Below are 16,252 nucleotides of genomic sequence, written 5' to 3' on the forward strand. Positions count from 1 at the left end.
GGACTCCGAGCCAGTGGAGTTAAAGATCGGGCTCTTGTGTAGTTCCAGTGAAGGCTGTTTATTGCAGATTTCTTTACTGCATGCTGGTGCACACCTTTTTTTACAACGCAGAGAGAAGGCTTAACGGTTGGGGAATGAGTAATAAGTGGCATGTGAATGATGCAGGTTGGTCTGAATGAGCCCCCTCTGATGCTGTTTACAAGAGCTGAGCCTTTTTTAAGACTCTTCCCCTACCGCAGAAAGTCAGATCGCCCTCTTGCTTAATTACTATCAGGGTGTATGATTTTTACAGGCCGGCCAATCACAATTCAATTTAATCCTGCCTCCTTTATTTTGACAGTTTTAGGAATGCATAGCAGGATTATTTGTTTATTTATTTAGTTTGTTGGTGTTTTTAATTTATTAATTTATTCTGTAAGATCTTCACCAGTGAGGTCAACACATTATGTTGCATTATTATTGTCTTTGTATTATTTTAGTCTTTCAGTCTCTTTTATCCAAAACTACGTTTCAACAGACAAATTTGTCATCAAACCCAACAATATTTGCAGTGCACAAAACAAATAGCGATCAAAAGCTGAAGTGAAATGCTGATTAAATAAATTATACAATAGAGAGAGACATACGCATTAAAGGGATAGTTCACCCAAAAATATGAAAATTATATAATTTTACTCACTTTCCAAACCTGTATGACTTTCTTTCATCTGTGGAACACAACAGAAGATATTTTGAAGAACGTTGGTAACCAAACAGTTTTGGTTACGATTGACTTCCATTATATGGATGAAAAAATAAATAAATCAACAGACATTTCGTGAGCTTAGAATTATAAGGTTCTATCTCCGTTTAGGGTAGTTCTGAGATATTGAGCATTAAAGTTTTTACATCCCAGCTGGCAATGGAGAGATGGAACCTTTTTATTTTATTAATAACTACTAACAATTTTTTTTTTTTTTTTTTTTTTTTTTTTAATAACACCACACAGGCATTAATAAACACCTAATGGATCAGATTATGTCAAAAACTCAATTTCGACCAAAAGTGGAGATAGAACCTTATAATTCTAAGCTCACGAATTTTCTCAAATGATCTGCTTTTATATTCCGCAGAAGAAAGAAAGTCAGATTTGGAACAACATGAGGACGAGTAAATGATGACAGAATTTTCATTTTTTGAGTGAACTATCTATTTAAAACATAATTTATTTTGCCCTGCACTTTTAAAAATTAAAGGTTCCATTTAGAACCAAAAAGGTTTTATAGACTGATGTCAGGAGCAACAGTATTTGATCCATTGGTGAAAGAATGTTGATGCGCAAGAACCGTTAATAGAACTGAATGTAATTTCTATTCAAATTTTGTATGGAGTTCATGCAGTTCTCCATTTCCAGCCCATGGATTGTGCTGTACTGATTGTTACAATTTCTAAGATACCAAAGGCATGGAATGAAACCAAAGATACCAGTGCTCCAGTCTCAGAAACCATGCTGTGTAATAATAATGGCAATGATGTATTTTGACAATGGTGTCAATCATTTAAATATGCTTGCAAGGAAGAATCTGATTCCATGTGTGCTGTTGACCAGTAGGTGGCATGAGAGACAGTGTGCATAATGGACAGGGCTTCTGGGTTTGCTGGTTTTTAAAGCAGCATCATACACCAGCGAATTCAGTGATTTACATCATTTATGTGAAATGAGTTTAAGGCAGCAGAGTATATTGTTTAAAAAACTTAAGGAAGCTTTGATATGCACTAGAAAAGGCATTGATTGAACTTTTTATGATCTTGAAGATATTCCTGTCACATTTCTATCACATTGTATTGTATTATTATTTAATAGGCTACCTGTTGCTAAAAGTTTAAAGGAGAAAATCAGCAAATGCATGCAGCGCTAAAACAGGCGGATTACACTTTCTGCCAGCACTGCTATTTGAATTAATTTCTAATCAAATATTGCTGAATGTATCTTCACTGTAGATACAAACCAGAGACAAATATAAGTCCATGTCTAGAAAAAGGTCGATACAGGCAAAATAGGGTTCCAGAGCACACTTTCTCATTTACTGTAATAATCAGAAGACAAATATTTCACAAAAAAAGGTCTAAAAACTCTTTCCATAGTTTCCTAAACAATCTGAAATGAAATGCAGGTGTCTGGTGGAGGATTTGTCACTGCAATTTAATATATATTGTCTTTATGTCCTTGCTGAAAGTATATTTTATTCAGTTCTGTTGTATTATAATTTATCAATATTAGCAACATTTTTTAACGTTTCCTTTCCAACCTTTTTTGTATCATCATTCTCTGGAAATATTGTATGCAAAACAATCATGTAAATAAAGTACATTTGAAATTGGAATTGCTGTTTAGATTATAGGCTACAGAATATCTTAACAAAATGCAGTTATGGCCAGTTGGACAATGTAAGACTTTTTTAAAATATTTTTTATAGGAGTTTTCATAACGGAGCTGCCAAACAATATTATATTTAATTGTATACATTAATACATGATATGTGATCAAATGCTTCAAATGTGCTTTAGAAATGTAATTCTACCTGGACTCTCAAACTTGTAGACAAGATCACTAGTGCATGTAATTTTCCAGAATTTAAACGGAATATTAAAAAACCTAATTAATTTAATCGAAAACATAAACCGTTTAAGACATGGGCATAGGTTTAATTATGCCTCTGTAGATATCATAAATCAGAGTAATTGCAACGTAATGAAGAAAAAAGTGTTTATTTTCGAATCCCTTTGGAAATACCAGAAATATTGGCTGTAGCCTACAATAGAAACTGGAATCGCTGCAACAATCGTGACCAACAATCGTGGCCTGGCTTCCGGAAGTAGTTTAATTATCCCATTAATTTCCCCCAGATATTGCTGAAAATTCTTCAATAAAGTGTTCAAAGTCTTGAATTAACTAACTCCAATATTGAATTACAACATTTTTGAAAATATTTGAAAAGAGAAAGCCTAGTGTTAACCTGGTAGCCTAATATTCTTGTCCCATAAAACATTGCGAATGAATCTACACATGATTTCACGGCGTGTTCAAAGAATATTTGCGCCTTTTAATGGCGATGCGCCAAGGCGGTAACTATCCGGACAAAAGAAAACAAGCAACCGTAGGCTACATTTGATTTGATATGGTGATATTTAAATTGAACTGGAATTGTGTTTGTTTTACCATGCGAAGACACGAGCACATAAGTTGAAAGTTGACATTTGAATTAAAGGAATAAAGGAGTTATTTGACAAATAATAGGCAAGATAAGGTATAAGTCCGAAAGTGACGTGCTATATTTTCGTGGAACAACCTTGACTGAAACAAATTTCACTCAGAATTGCTGGGCTATAGTAGGCTACATTTTTCAAATTGAATTAAACGTGAAAAAAATGTTTAACTACAGTATTTGAATATTGTAAAATAGTATTTTACATTGTACCAAACGGTCACTAGTTTCCTGTTCCGTAACTCCGTTCAATTTACTCACTTCAAGTGTTCTGCCATCCACAGTACATCGAGCATTGGTTTATTGTATCATACTCATAGTCAGCCATCTCGTTTTTTTCTAATGTTAACCAACCAGATTAGTGATTGGATGCTACATAGGCCTACATAACCCACATGTTCTGTTATCCTGTTTGTTGTTGTTATCATAATGTTACATTATTTTGTATTTTTAGTGTTAGTAAAGCCTTGTTCTTTGAATTGTAAAATGTCAATTTTTAACATTTACATCCCCTTTTTATTGTTGGTTAGCATGGCATGCTGTAGGCTACTGTAGATTTTGTGTGTGTTTGTTTAATAAAGCAAATTTACTTTATATAAAGCAAGGCAACTTGATGCCTTCAGATTTCTAAGTTCTCTCAATGATGGTCTTAATAATTGTAACACTACTTTGTTTTGTCAATTTGAATTTGTTCTTCACTAAATGAAAAATGTCTCATTCCCCAAATGAAATTCTTCAAGACAACAACAGATTTCTTGTTCAGCTAAATTTCATTTAGTTACACAACAAATTAAAAATAAATATTTTAAGTGATGCTTTGTTTGTAAAGGAAGCATCATCCAATAAAGCAAATATAAGGATATAAATTTACATTTAATTTAATTTAATTGAACATACTCAAACAAACCTCAAGAATGGTGACAATCAACAAATATAAAAAAGCTATTTACATCACAACACAACAAATATATACAGTGCACTGGGTGCTAACATATTTATTTTTATATAATGACATATGCTAATGATATTATTGTATGTATTGTGATATCATTAAAATAATGATATAGCATGCTAAAGTAATATTACATTTACTTGTTATTTATGGTAAGGTATTTTAAGTCCATAATGATCTCATGTTTCTGTATGTCCCAAAATGTGAGTTTGATCTGAATGATTAGGGGACATCAGTGCTTTCATCTTTTTAGTTTTCTTGTGAGTAGGCTACACAGCATAATGTTATTGAATGTTTATTCTTCGAATATGCCAGTATTCTTGCCACAGGTGTCACACTATTTGATCTGATTTCTTGTTATTGTCTAATTTTTCCACTCTTCTTCATACTATTTAAAAAAAATGATATCCGACATCAGAATATGATCAGTCAGCTAAAAAATTGGCTTAGTAAAGGTCATTGAAAGGCATGCAGAGCAAGAGTCAAATTATCTTTTTAAAGAAGCTGGTCTTAACAGATGTGTAGTTTTCCGAAAAACACTCAAAAAATGTTAAAGCACAGAAAAAGAGCTATCATGGACCAGGCAGAAACAGTGAGATTGGACAGTTGCAGGCTTAAAGGGATAGTTCACTTTGAAATTAAATTTTGGTATGTTTTAGCTTACCTCAAGGGCATCCAAGATGTAGGTGTCTTTTTTTCCGCAGTAGTTTCAATTTTGATATTTTTAGGTCAAACCGTTCTTGTCTGTCAGTCATATAATGCAGGTCTATGGGCACTGTCTCAAAGAGCATGCACAGAGTCCAAATTAAAACAATTCCCCGTCGTCCAAATTAAACAATTCCCCATCGTAAGTACACATTGATGGCCTAAGACACGAAACGAGCGGTTTGTGTGAGAAAACGAACAGTATTTATATAGTTTTTACCACTTATACACAGCCATGTCCAAGTGATCTGATCTGACGTGTACGCAGACTGGTGCATAGATATATACACTAGATGTCGCCTTAAAGACATTCGTTCCAATGAACTGCCGTAGACAAGGCGACAAGGCGACATCTAGTGTGTATATATCTATGCACCAGTCTGCATACACGTCAGATCAGATCACTTGGACATGGCTGTGTATAAGTGGTAAAAACGATATAAATACTGTTCGTTTTCTCACACAAACCGCTCTTTTCGTGTCTTAGGCCATCAATGTGTACTTACGATGGGGAATTGTTTAATTTGGACGACGGGGAATTGTTTTAATTTTGAAATTGTTTTAATTGTTTTGAGATAATGACCATAGACCTGCATTATATGACTGACAGACAAGAACGGTTTGACCTAAAAATATAAAAATTGAAACTACTGCGGAAAAAAAGACACCTACATCTTGGATGCCCTTGAGGTAAGCTAAAACATACCAAAAATTTATTTCAAAGTGAACTATCCCTTTAATGAAACTGAGTTTATCCAAAAGTATTGTACTCATGTGCACAGCAAACAGTAGATGGTGCATAGCTTCAGACTCTAGGACCCTGGGAGATCTTCGTGTTCTGTGACGGCCCATAAAATTGTGGCATGTCTCATTGGCAGGCTCGGTGTACAAGCAGGCTCTAGATTCAGTTACTGGTGTGTTTGATTCCAGCTCACCAGTTCGTAGCACACACTGATAACACAGAAGCCATTGCTTTTTAACACACATCAACATCTGTACAACCACATCAGTTGGCCTATAGCATTCCAGACTGCAAATATTCCCACTGACATGCATATCTTGCCATTTATATGCAATCATGGGCCTTTAACAGATAAGGTTGCGGCTGCACTTAACAGGTTGACAGAAGTCAGATGTAGCTTTGAGGCATGTGTCGTCAACCACAGGACACAACCACAACTCTGCATGCACATTAACCCACAGTAAAAGGATGCAAGCAGTTCTATTAACAAGCTATATTAACAAAGACATGAATGAACGGTCTCCCAACCGTTAATCAGCTCAGCGTGAAACTAGACGCATATAAACTAACATTTGGGACTTATTGTTAATAACATACTTCCTCTACATTAACCCTATAAATCTTTCTGTCATATTTAAATATCAACATGATCAAATCTTTGAAAAAGAAAGCTGTTGAACACAATCTACTGCATGCTTTCTGTTGACAGATTAATAGTTTTATACTTTATTTTAGTGAAAGGTACTTTATTTTTAGAAAAAGTGAAAGGCCTTTTAGTGTAATTCTAAAAAACTACCCCCTTCAACTCGTGTAACACAATTGCTGTGAAATGTTTAATGATTTTTATAAAGCAAATGTAAGAATAACTTTTATATTGTTAATAATATTTCCAGATGAACACTTATTGGACTGAAGCAACGTATAGGTTTACTTGATTACACAGATATATTTTAAAGAAAAAATCATGTTAAAATGTGCCTCAAAGGCTTTTGAGGAATGTTTTTTTGTTTATCCCTCAATCATCATTATATTGCATTGTATTATATGTTTTGTCCCCCACAATAAAAACAACAGAGCTTTGATCATAAACTAAGCATTAAAATATTATCTTACTAAGGCATATTATTGGCAGATAGAGTGACAACAGATATGCTCTTTATAGTAGTCAGCTATAAAGCTCTCATTGATTTACATTATAAGCTATCAGAAAATATAATCTTACTTTTTGCCATATAAATATCAGCAAATGCACGAAATTGCATATTTTTGGGCCTCTGAAAAACTTGTTTTTGATGTGTTTTTTCCCCCCTCAAGTATGAGCTCCATGTTATCCTATATCATATATGAGCCATAACAGCCTGACATATCAAATATGATAATCAATAAAAAACTCATATGTAAACTTTTTTAGACTTGTTTTTAAATGTTTTGTCTAAAGGTTCAACAAACTTTTCCATTTAAAAAAAAAATCGATATTTCTCAATATAATTTCATAAGTAACATCAGGGTTTAGAGGGTTGAAGAGTCACTTTAATTAATACAACATTTTCAAATAGTTAATTCTGTTGAAACTAGAAGGTAAATTGTTTTAATTTTGAACCAGTCTATATGGTTATGCTTTTGATGAATAGCTGGATTGACTATTTTCAAAGCAATGATCTTATTTCTTATTCTTCTAAAAATAAGTCTGATCTAGCAGACAATAAGGGACAATAAGACATCTCTAATTTGCATGCATTAATATGACCATTCTGTTTTCTATCTATGGTGCAAAAATACCATATGGCCTAAAGGAGGCACTAGATAGAACCAATGAAAATGATTCAGGACCAACCTGTCCTCTCTCTGGAGTACCAGATTAACATTCACAGCTATCAGGTTAGTCAACATTTTTTACTACTAATGTGCTGGTACATTTCCCTTAAGCTATGCAGTACAGCTGTGAAAATGATCGGCTCACCGATTAAACAGGCTGCAGGGACTCAGTCATGCACAGATTTTTTTTATTTGATTGTTTACTTCTTTGTTCCACAGTTTTAATATTGCCCTGAAACCTGAGCAAATCAAATCCTCCCCTTACTTGCAATTGTTACAACCTGTTTGTTCTCCCTCTAGTAGAACATTTTAATTGAATTGGTGTCTGATGTTGTGTTGATGTTGTGCCCACCCCTACTGAAGATGATCCATTTCCTTGTCATGACTGACATATGTTTCTGGTCCAAAACATTTTAATGAATGAATATTTTCCCAAAGAATATTATATCTTCCCCAAGACCTGGTAGGCTGGTATGCAAGTTTATTGTTTTCTCTCTACGTGTTTGTCTCTTTCTTCTGACGGAGCAGATGTTTTACCATATACAAATATTTGTAGCATTGCCAAAGTTCACCATGTTATGAGTCTCGATGAGTTAATGTTTGAAAGCACTGTATAAAAATATTACAATGTGTGTTAAAAAAAATTTGCATTGTGCATTCCATCAGCATCCAGTTCAAATATCTCATTAATATTTTTGTTGTAATCGGTCTGCCATGACCTTTGAATTTTTCTAACAAGTCTATTATGAATTATCTTGGCATTATGTTAGCAGGTTTCCCAAACAAGTAGGCTAGATAGATAGATAGATAGATAGATAGATAGATAGATAGATAGATAGATGGATGGATGGATGGATGGATGGATGGATGGATGGATGGATGGATGGATGGATGGATGGATAGATAGAGAGATCCACAAAGATGAAGAGTTTTTGTTGCAATATACATTTCAAGCTTTTGTGCAAAATGTTATATTCTAGCATGTTCATACCTTTTTATTATATTTTATTTGAGTTAATAGATATCTTACCTTAGAGTTGTGGATATTTGCAATAGCATGGCATTTTGTAGCTGTGCTTGTCTGCATCATTGCAGTTTGCAGAGAAAGTGATTGGTGCATTGTGTAGTTCAGTGTGAATAATGTCCTTGTTAAAATAGCTACTAGTTAAAATAGCTATTTATTCTGACACTAGTGCAAAGGCAGGTGTTATTACACCATGAAATGTTCTTCAAACTTAAGTTTTTCACACAAAACTTGCCTGACTGGGAGGGGTAGAGGTACTGGTCTAGAAATGTAATCCTTTACCATCTCTGTGTGACAACAGCTCTTTTGAATCGGATGCACCAGTCCTATTAAAATCTATTTTGTAGTTGTTTATCATCCCCCAGGTCAGCTTGGCAATTTGGAGGAGTTGGATGTGTTACTCTCATCCTTCCCTGAGGATGGTACTCCTCTCGTAGTTCTTGGAGAGTTCAACATCCACCTAGAAAAACCTCAGGCTGCTGATTTCCACACTCTGCTTGCCTCATTTGACCTCAAGCGAGTATCTACTGCGGCTACTCACAAATCAGGTAACCAACTGGACCTTATTTACACATGCTACTGCTCCACTTACCGTACGCTGGTCACTCCACTGCACACCTCAGATCACTTCCTCCTCACTCTCAACCTCAACCTGGCACAGGAAACAACACACACCTCCACAGGTCACCTTTCGGCGTAACCTACGCTCAATCTCACCCTCCCGCCTTTCCTCTTTGGTCTCATCCACACTTCCTCCCCCCTAATCAGCTCTCATCACTAGATACTAACAGTGCAACTGATGCTCTTTTCTCCACTCTTAACATCGTGCTTAGACAACTTTTGGCCCCTTTCATCCAGGCCAGCCCGCACCACCCCCTCTGCCCCCTGGTTATCTGATTGTCTCCGCAAGCATCGTTCTAAACTCAGGGCTGCAGAGAGAAAGTGGCGCAAATCGAAATACCCCACTGACCTTCGTTTGTATCAATCCCAACTCCAAAATCCCCCCTTTTCATACCTTTTACATCATCCTTAGTCTTTCTCCTGATTGGTAATTTTCGTTTCATTCATTGATAATAATTAAAATGGTGCAGGTTCGTCCCGAAACCGTCACACTTCCTTCTCTGCTAATGTCTCTTGCTTACTTTGCTTAGCGTCCTGTTCACCCTAGCCGGGTATGGATGATTTCCTCTGTGATGCATTTCCATTGTACTCGGTCCATTGCCAAGGTTTGAATATGTTCTTGTCATTCCCGGTCATATTTCTTTCTGCTCAATCCAAAGGGCACCATGATAAAAGATTCAGCAGTCTTGTGAAAGTATCTTTTTGTTGTCGTACGAACGCCTCCTTTAGGGCGTTTCCAAAGAGGTCCAGGAATGGCCATAAAGGTTTGTAATGGTAAGCAATTATTTTGTATACGTAAAACATGTCCTATCCATTTCCAGCGACGCCGGGTAAGTACAGAGGACAGAGGTTCCTTTAGACCACAGCGTTCTCGCACCTGCTCATTTGAGATGAAGTCGGACCATCAAACTTTTGCTATGCGTCAAATGTCTCCACTGCTAAAATGACTTACTACCACAACAAAATGAACAATTCCTTTGATTCTCGCATGCTTTTCAAAACTTTCTCCTCTCTTCTTAACCCTCCTCCTTCTTCATCAACCCTAAAAGCTGACGACTTTGTCACATTCTTCATAAATAAAACCACCACGATCAGCGGCCAATTTTCCACACCACAATTTGACACACGCATCTTACCACTCAACACACAGATTCTGCCTTCCTTCTCTCCGCTCTCAGAGGCAGTCTCAAAACTAATCCTTTCCAATCACCTTACTACTACCTTTTTCGCTTGATCCTATCCCCACTCATCTCCTTCAAGCCATTTCTTCTTCAGTTGTTCCCGCACTCACTCATATCATCAACACCTCTCTTCACACTGGTACTTTTCCCACAGCATTTAAGCAGGTTTGCGTAACCCTACTGCTTAAGAAAACTATTACTATATCATCCAGTAATCAGTCTTGACTAAGACTGCCCTGCTCTTGGTTATTGAAGCTCTGAGATTGGCAAGAGTAGCTTCCAAATCCTCAGTTCTTATCTTGCTGGATCTGTCTGCTGCTTTTGACACAGTTAACCACCAGATCCTCATGTCAACCCTCAAGACAAAGGGACTCTCAGGAATACTCCAATGGTTCAAGTCTTAACTCTCAGTCATGGAGAGGTGAGGTGTCGCAACGTCTAACTACTGGGGTGCCTCAGGGCTCAGTGCTTGGACCACTTCTCTTCTCCATCTACATGTCATCACTAGGATCTGTCATTCATAAAAATGGTTGTTCCTATCACTGCTATGCTGATGACACATAACTCTACCTCTCATTCCAGCCAGAGGATCTGACGGTAGCTGCTCACATCTCAGCCTGCTTTCTTGCTGGATGAAGGGCAACCACCTTCAAGTAAACCCTGTGAAGACAGAGCTGCTTGTGGTCCTGGCCAACCCAACACTCCATCACAACTTCTCCATTCAGCTAGGTTCATAATCCATAACTACATCCAGGACAGCCAGGAACCTTGGAGTTGTGATTGATGATCAGTTGAACTACACTAGAACTTGCTAGAACTGCCCGGTCCTGCAGGTTTGCCCTATACAACATTAGGAGGATCAGGCCCTTCCTATCGGAGCATGCTACACAACTCCTTGTGCAAGCTCTTGTTCTATCCAGACTGGACTATTGTAATGCTCCCTTGGCAGGCCTTCCACCATGCACTGTCAAACCTCTGCAACTGATCCAGATGCTGCAGCAAGAGTAGTCTTTAACGAGCTGAAGACAGCACACGTCACACTTCTCCTCATAAACTTGCAATGGTTGCTAATCGCTGCTCGCATCAAATTCAAGGCACTGATGTTTGCCTACAGAACAACCACTGGCTCCGCACCCCTGTACCTAAACTCTCTACTTCAGACCTATATGCCCTCTAGAAGCTTGCGTTCTGCAAGTGAATGGCGCCTTCTGGTACCATCCCAAAGAGGCACAAAATTACTTTCACAGACCTTTACCTTGACTGTTCCCTGCTGGTGGAATGACCTGCCTATCTCAACCCGAGCAGCTTAGTCTTAAGCCATCTTCAAGAAACAGCTAAAGACACACCTTTTTTGTCAATACTTGACCCATTAATACTAATAATTACTATTCTATATCTATTTAAAAAAACACCTTGCTACATGTACTGTGTTAGACTAACTGGGACTGGTCACAGCACTTGCATATTGCTGCCATATTGTTAGTTTGATTGCTTCTATTGCTCTTCTCATTTATAAGTTGCTTTGGATAAAAGTGTCAGCTAAATTATTAAATGTAAATTTAATAACAATTGACAAAATTGACAATTCTTGTTCCTTTTATGTAACATTGCATTATTTATAATAAGAGATTACTTAAGCACATCATTAATTATTCAAATTTCATGTGCCCTCATAATCTTTAATCAAAAATAACTTCCCCTCCCTCTTGCACCTCATTTCTTCTCTGATGATGTGTTTACTGACGCAAGGGCGGGGTAACCTGTCACTCACATGACATCACAGCAATAGCAGACCACAACCATCCAATCAATTTCCGATAGACAAAATCAAGTCCCGCCCTATATTTTTTCTAGTTTGAGAAGCTGTTTCACTGGAATATACATCACAATAGGGAAGAAAAGACTTCTCAGAGTCTTCTCTGAGAAGACAGAAATGTTCTGACTGAATGATCTTCACTATTTAAATTTTTACTCACTCTGAAAAGACAGTTAAAAAAAAGACAGACAACTTGACACAGACAGATTTCATCACTCTATATCTGAGTTTTACAGTACTTAAATAGCTTCAGTTGACACAGGCCAAGCCTGTAGATTTTACTGCTGCAATAAAGCTTTGTCCTAGCAACAATATAGATACATCATACATACTCATAACTCTCTTGCTTGCTTTCCTTTGCTTTTTCTATCTTAGAAGTATGTCAACATGTACATGACTAATTATGCTATCACAAATGGTACGAGATTACAGAACTGAAAACAATACTGAAGCTGTCCTGTAGTATTATGTAAGAAGAGACAAGGTCAGATTTTCATTTGTTCAAGTGATTGGGATGATTCAGTGATGATGTATTCTGCATGGAATTTGCTTGGTGAACATCATAGGCAGTTTACTTAAATTAATATTTCTATCATCTGGTCAGACAATTATTGTAAACCATGGAGAAATTAAAATATAGGATGACAGTTTAGTGGTTAAAGAGGACCTATTAAGTTTTTTTCTAATATATTTTCTTTCTTTTTTTTGTTGCTGTTTGAGCATTAAAAAGGTCTGCAAATTTCCAAAGCACAGAGTCCCTCCAAAGGGAGTTCTTCTCTTGATCAGTAATTCCCTGAAATGCCTCGATTGTAGTCTTAAATTTTCTTAATGGAAAGTACACATCACTATATTGCTCATTTAAATAATATCCCGCCCAATAGGTTAAGTTGCAAGTAGTTATCTCATGTCCAAAAGACAGCCCGGATCAAACATGGTTATGGTAAAGGGCGTGACATGAAGCACACTCAAAGTGGTTAACCAATCACAACACACTGATCCAGCCGACCAATCAGAGCACATTGTGCTTTTTGTAAGGCGGGGCTTTAGAGAGACAGTAACTAAGCAGACTGGAAGGAGAGGTGTAAAATATGTGGAAAAATAAGGAATGTTTTTGAACATTCAAACATGAAAACCTATTAAGACCCCAAATCAAAATCAAGACTTTGTAAAAGGGCATAATAGGTCCTCTGTAATGATGTCTTTGTTTTCTTGCAATAGGCTACTGTAAGATACTTTGGCTAAAATGAAAAGGCTCAGTTTTAAATAACAATAAATATTGAACAATAATTTTGTGAATTTAAGAGATTGTCATAACCTTAGGGTTTTTTCTCTGTCAAGGGAAGTTGTTTAGTGGGACAAACACTTGCATATTGGCTAATTGCTTTCGGCAGCTTCAGGCGATCATTCATCCATAAGACGATGCAGCTGTGGTTGTTGGCAAACACAGCAGCTTCAGTGTGGCTTCCTCTTGAACCTAACAAAGCTTTCTGTGCCCACTACATACCATTACATTGCTCATCTTCACTTTAAGCTATAGCAATATGTAAAGCTCAGTGCATATGCTTGATTGTATGAGACCCATGTAAATGTTACACTTAGAAATGTTGGCTCTTACAGCTGTTTGTGATACATCTGTTTCACTGTATAAGATAGACTGCTGGTTTCTCTGAGGTGCTAATGTGTCTCTAATAGTTCATTTTCCTTAATTAACTTTAACATTGACTTAATTTCCTTTTAAACTCATTGTGGCTTTTACTAATCACGTTTCTGTATTTAGTGATGAAGTGTGTGATCCACAAAAAGTAAACTATTCTTTCCAGTCACTCCTTTCTCTCCCTTTCTTGCTTTGGACCTCTTGAAGTGAATGCAGTGTGTACTTGATGTAGGGAACAAGAATGTGAATATGTGGAAATCTAACGCTTGAGCCAGATGAGCATGTTTGCCGCTGTTTTATTAGCCAAATAGCATCACATTTACTTGTGTTTTATTTGTGTGATAATCTTGTAGGCTACTGTACCTGTGCCGTTCGTACACAGGTTCGTAGTTTTTTTTTCATGTGCAGGCAAAAGCAGCAAAAATCAGGATGGGTGGCCAGTGACGGTGGAAGGGACTGGAAGATGCTTGGAAAAAGCTAAGTCATTTTCAGGTGTCTTTTATATTCACCAAGGCTATAAACAGTGTTGGGTACTTAACTCTAAAAAAGTCATTATTAATGGCTACTAATTACATCTCCAACAGTGTAATCAGATTACTGTACTAATGACTGAGAAGTGCAAGGTTTTGAAAACGATGCCTTTACCGTCTCCTTTTAAAAGACTTTGTGAAAACGGTTCGCGGGGTTTTTCTTGACAAAGTGCCATCGCCACCTACTGGCCTGGCATGCATATACAGCCTTTTTAGTCATTTTCGCAGATCTGTGTGAACGGGATCATTTTGACAATTGTCATGTAAACATACCCTTATTCTTGAACTGACCGAAGAATTTAAAGGGAGAAGGTTACATTAAAAACACACATTTTATCATTAGACGTTTAATTTTGATATTAAATCCACAATTGTTTTATCTAGAATTGTTACAGTATTCAATGTAATTACAAGTAACTGTAATTAAATTACAGAAAAAGTAAGAGTTATCCCTACTTTTTCAAGGGAAAAGTGATTAAATTACAGTAATTAATTACTTAGTTATGCATTACACCCAACACTGGCTTTATATTTATTTGATCAAAAATACAGTAAACCAGTAATATTGTAAAATAAAAATGTGATGTGATGGCAAAGCTGCCACGTGATCCTTCAGAAATCATTCTATATGATTTGCTGCTCACGAAACATTTCTTATTATTATCAATGTTGAAAACACTTTTTCACTTTTTAAGCAAACTGATACTTTTTTTTTTTTTTTTTTTTTAGGATTCTTTGATGAATAGAAAGTTCAAACAAACATATTTATTTGAAATAGAAATAATCCTGTGAAACTGCTGCAAATGCAACGACTTCTGTAGCTTCTGAACTACCCAATATAAAAAATTAAACAGAAACTTATTGATCTGCGTATGATGCATTTTAAAGCAACTTCCTTTAACTATGTTAAAGGGATAGTTCACTTTGAAATTAATTTTTGGTATGTTTTAGCTTACCTCAAGGACATCCAAGATGTAGGTGTCTTTTTTTCCGCAGTAGTTTCAATTTTTATCTTTTTAGGTCAAACCGTTCTTGTCTGTCAGTCATATAATGCAGGTCTATGGTCACGGTCTCAAAACACATGCACAGAGTCCAAATTAAAACAATTCCCCGTCGTCCAAATTAAACAATTCCCCATCGTAAGTACACATTGATGGCCTAAGACACGAAACGAGCGGTTTGTGTGAGAAAACGAACAGTATTTATATCGTTTTTACCACTTATACGCAGCCATGTCGAAGTGCTCTGATCTGACGTGTGCGCAGACTGGTGCATAGATATATACACACTAGATGTCGCCTTGTCTACGGCAGTTCATTGAACGAATGTCTTTAAGGCGACATCTAGTGTATAATCTATGCACCAGTCTGCGTACACGTCAGATCAGATCACTTCGACATGGCTGCGTATAAGTGGTAAAAACGATATAAATACTGTTCGTTTTCTCACACAAACCGCTCGTTTCGTGTCTTAGGCCATCAATGTGTACTTACGATGGGGAATTGTTTAATTTGGACGACGGGGAATTGTTTTAATTTGGACTCTGTGCATGTGTTTTGAGACCGTGACCATAGACCTGCATTATGACTGACAGACAAGAACGGTTTGACCTAAAAATATAAAAATTGAAACTACTGCGGAAAAAAAGACACCTACATCTTGATGCCCTTGAGGTAAGCTCAAACATACCAAAAATTAATTTCAAAGTGAACTATCCCTTTAAGATGTTGTAAAAAATATGGATGTGTGGCTGCGTTGATTAAATATGCAATGTTCTTTAAAATATTTCAAATAGGAAATGAGAAGAGGCATATTTTTAAGTAGGCCTATATACTCAGGCTGGATGAGGAAGGTTTATGGAGAACTTGCAGTCATGTCAACCTGTCCACCTCTGACTCCCTCAAGGCCGAGGCAGTATTAGGAGCAGGAAGTTGTAAAAATCACACGGTAGTGCTCCCCAGACAAAA

Source organism: Leuciscus leuciscus (assembly GCF_965113295.1).
Source record: "Leuciscus leuciscus genome assembly, chromosome: 1".
Taxonomy (NCBI): domain Eukaryota; kingdom Metazoa; phylum Chordata; class Actinopteri; order Cypriniformes; family Leuciscidae; genus Leuciscus; species Leuciscus leuciscus.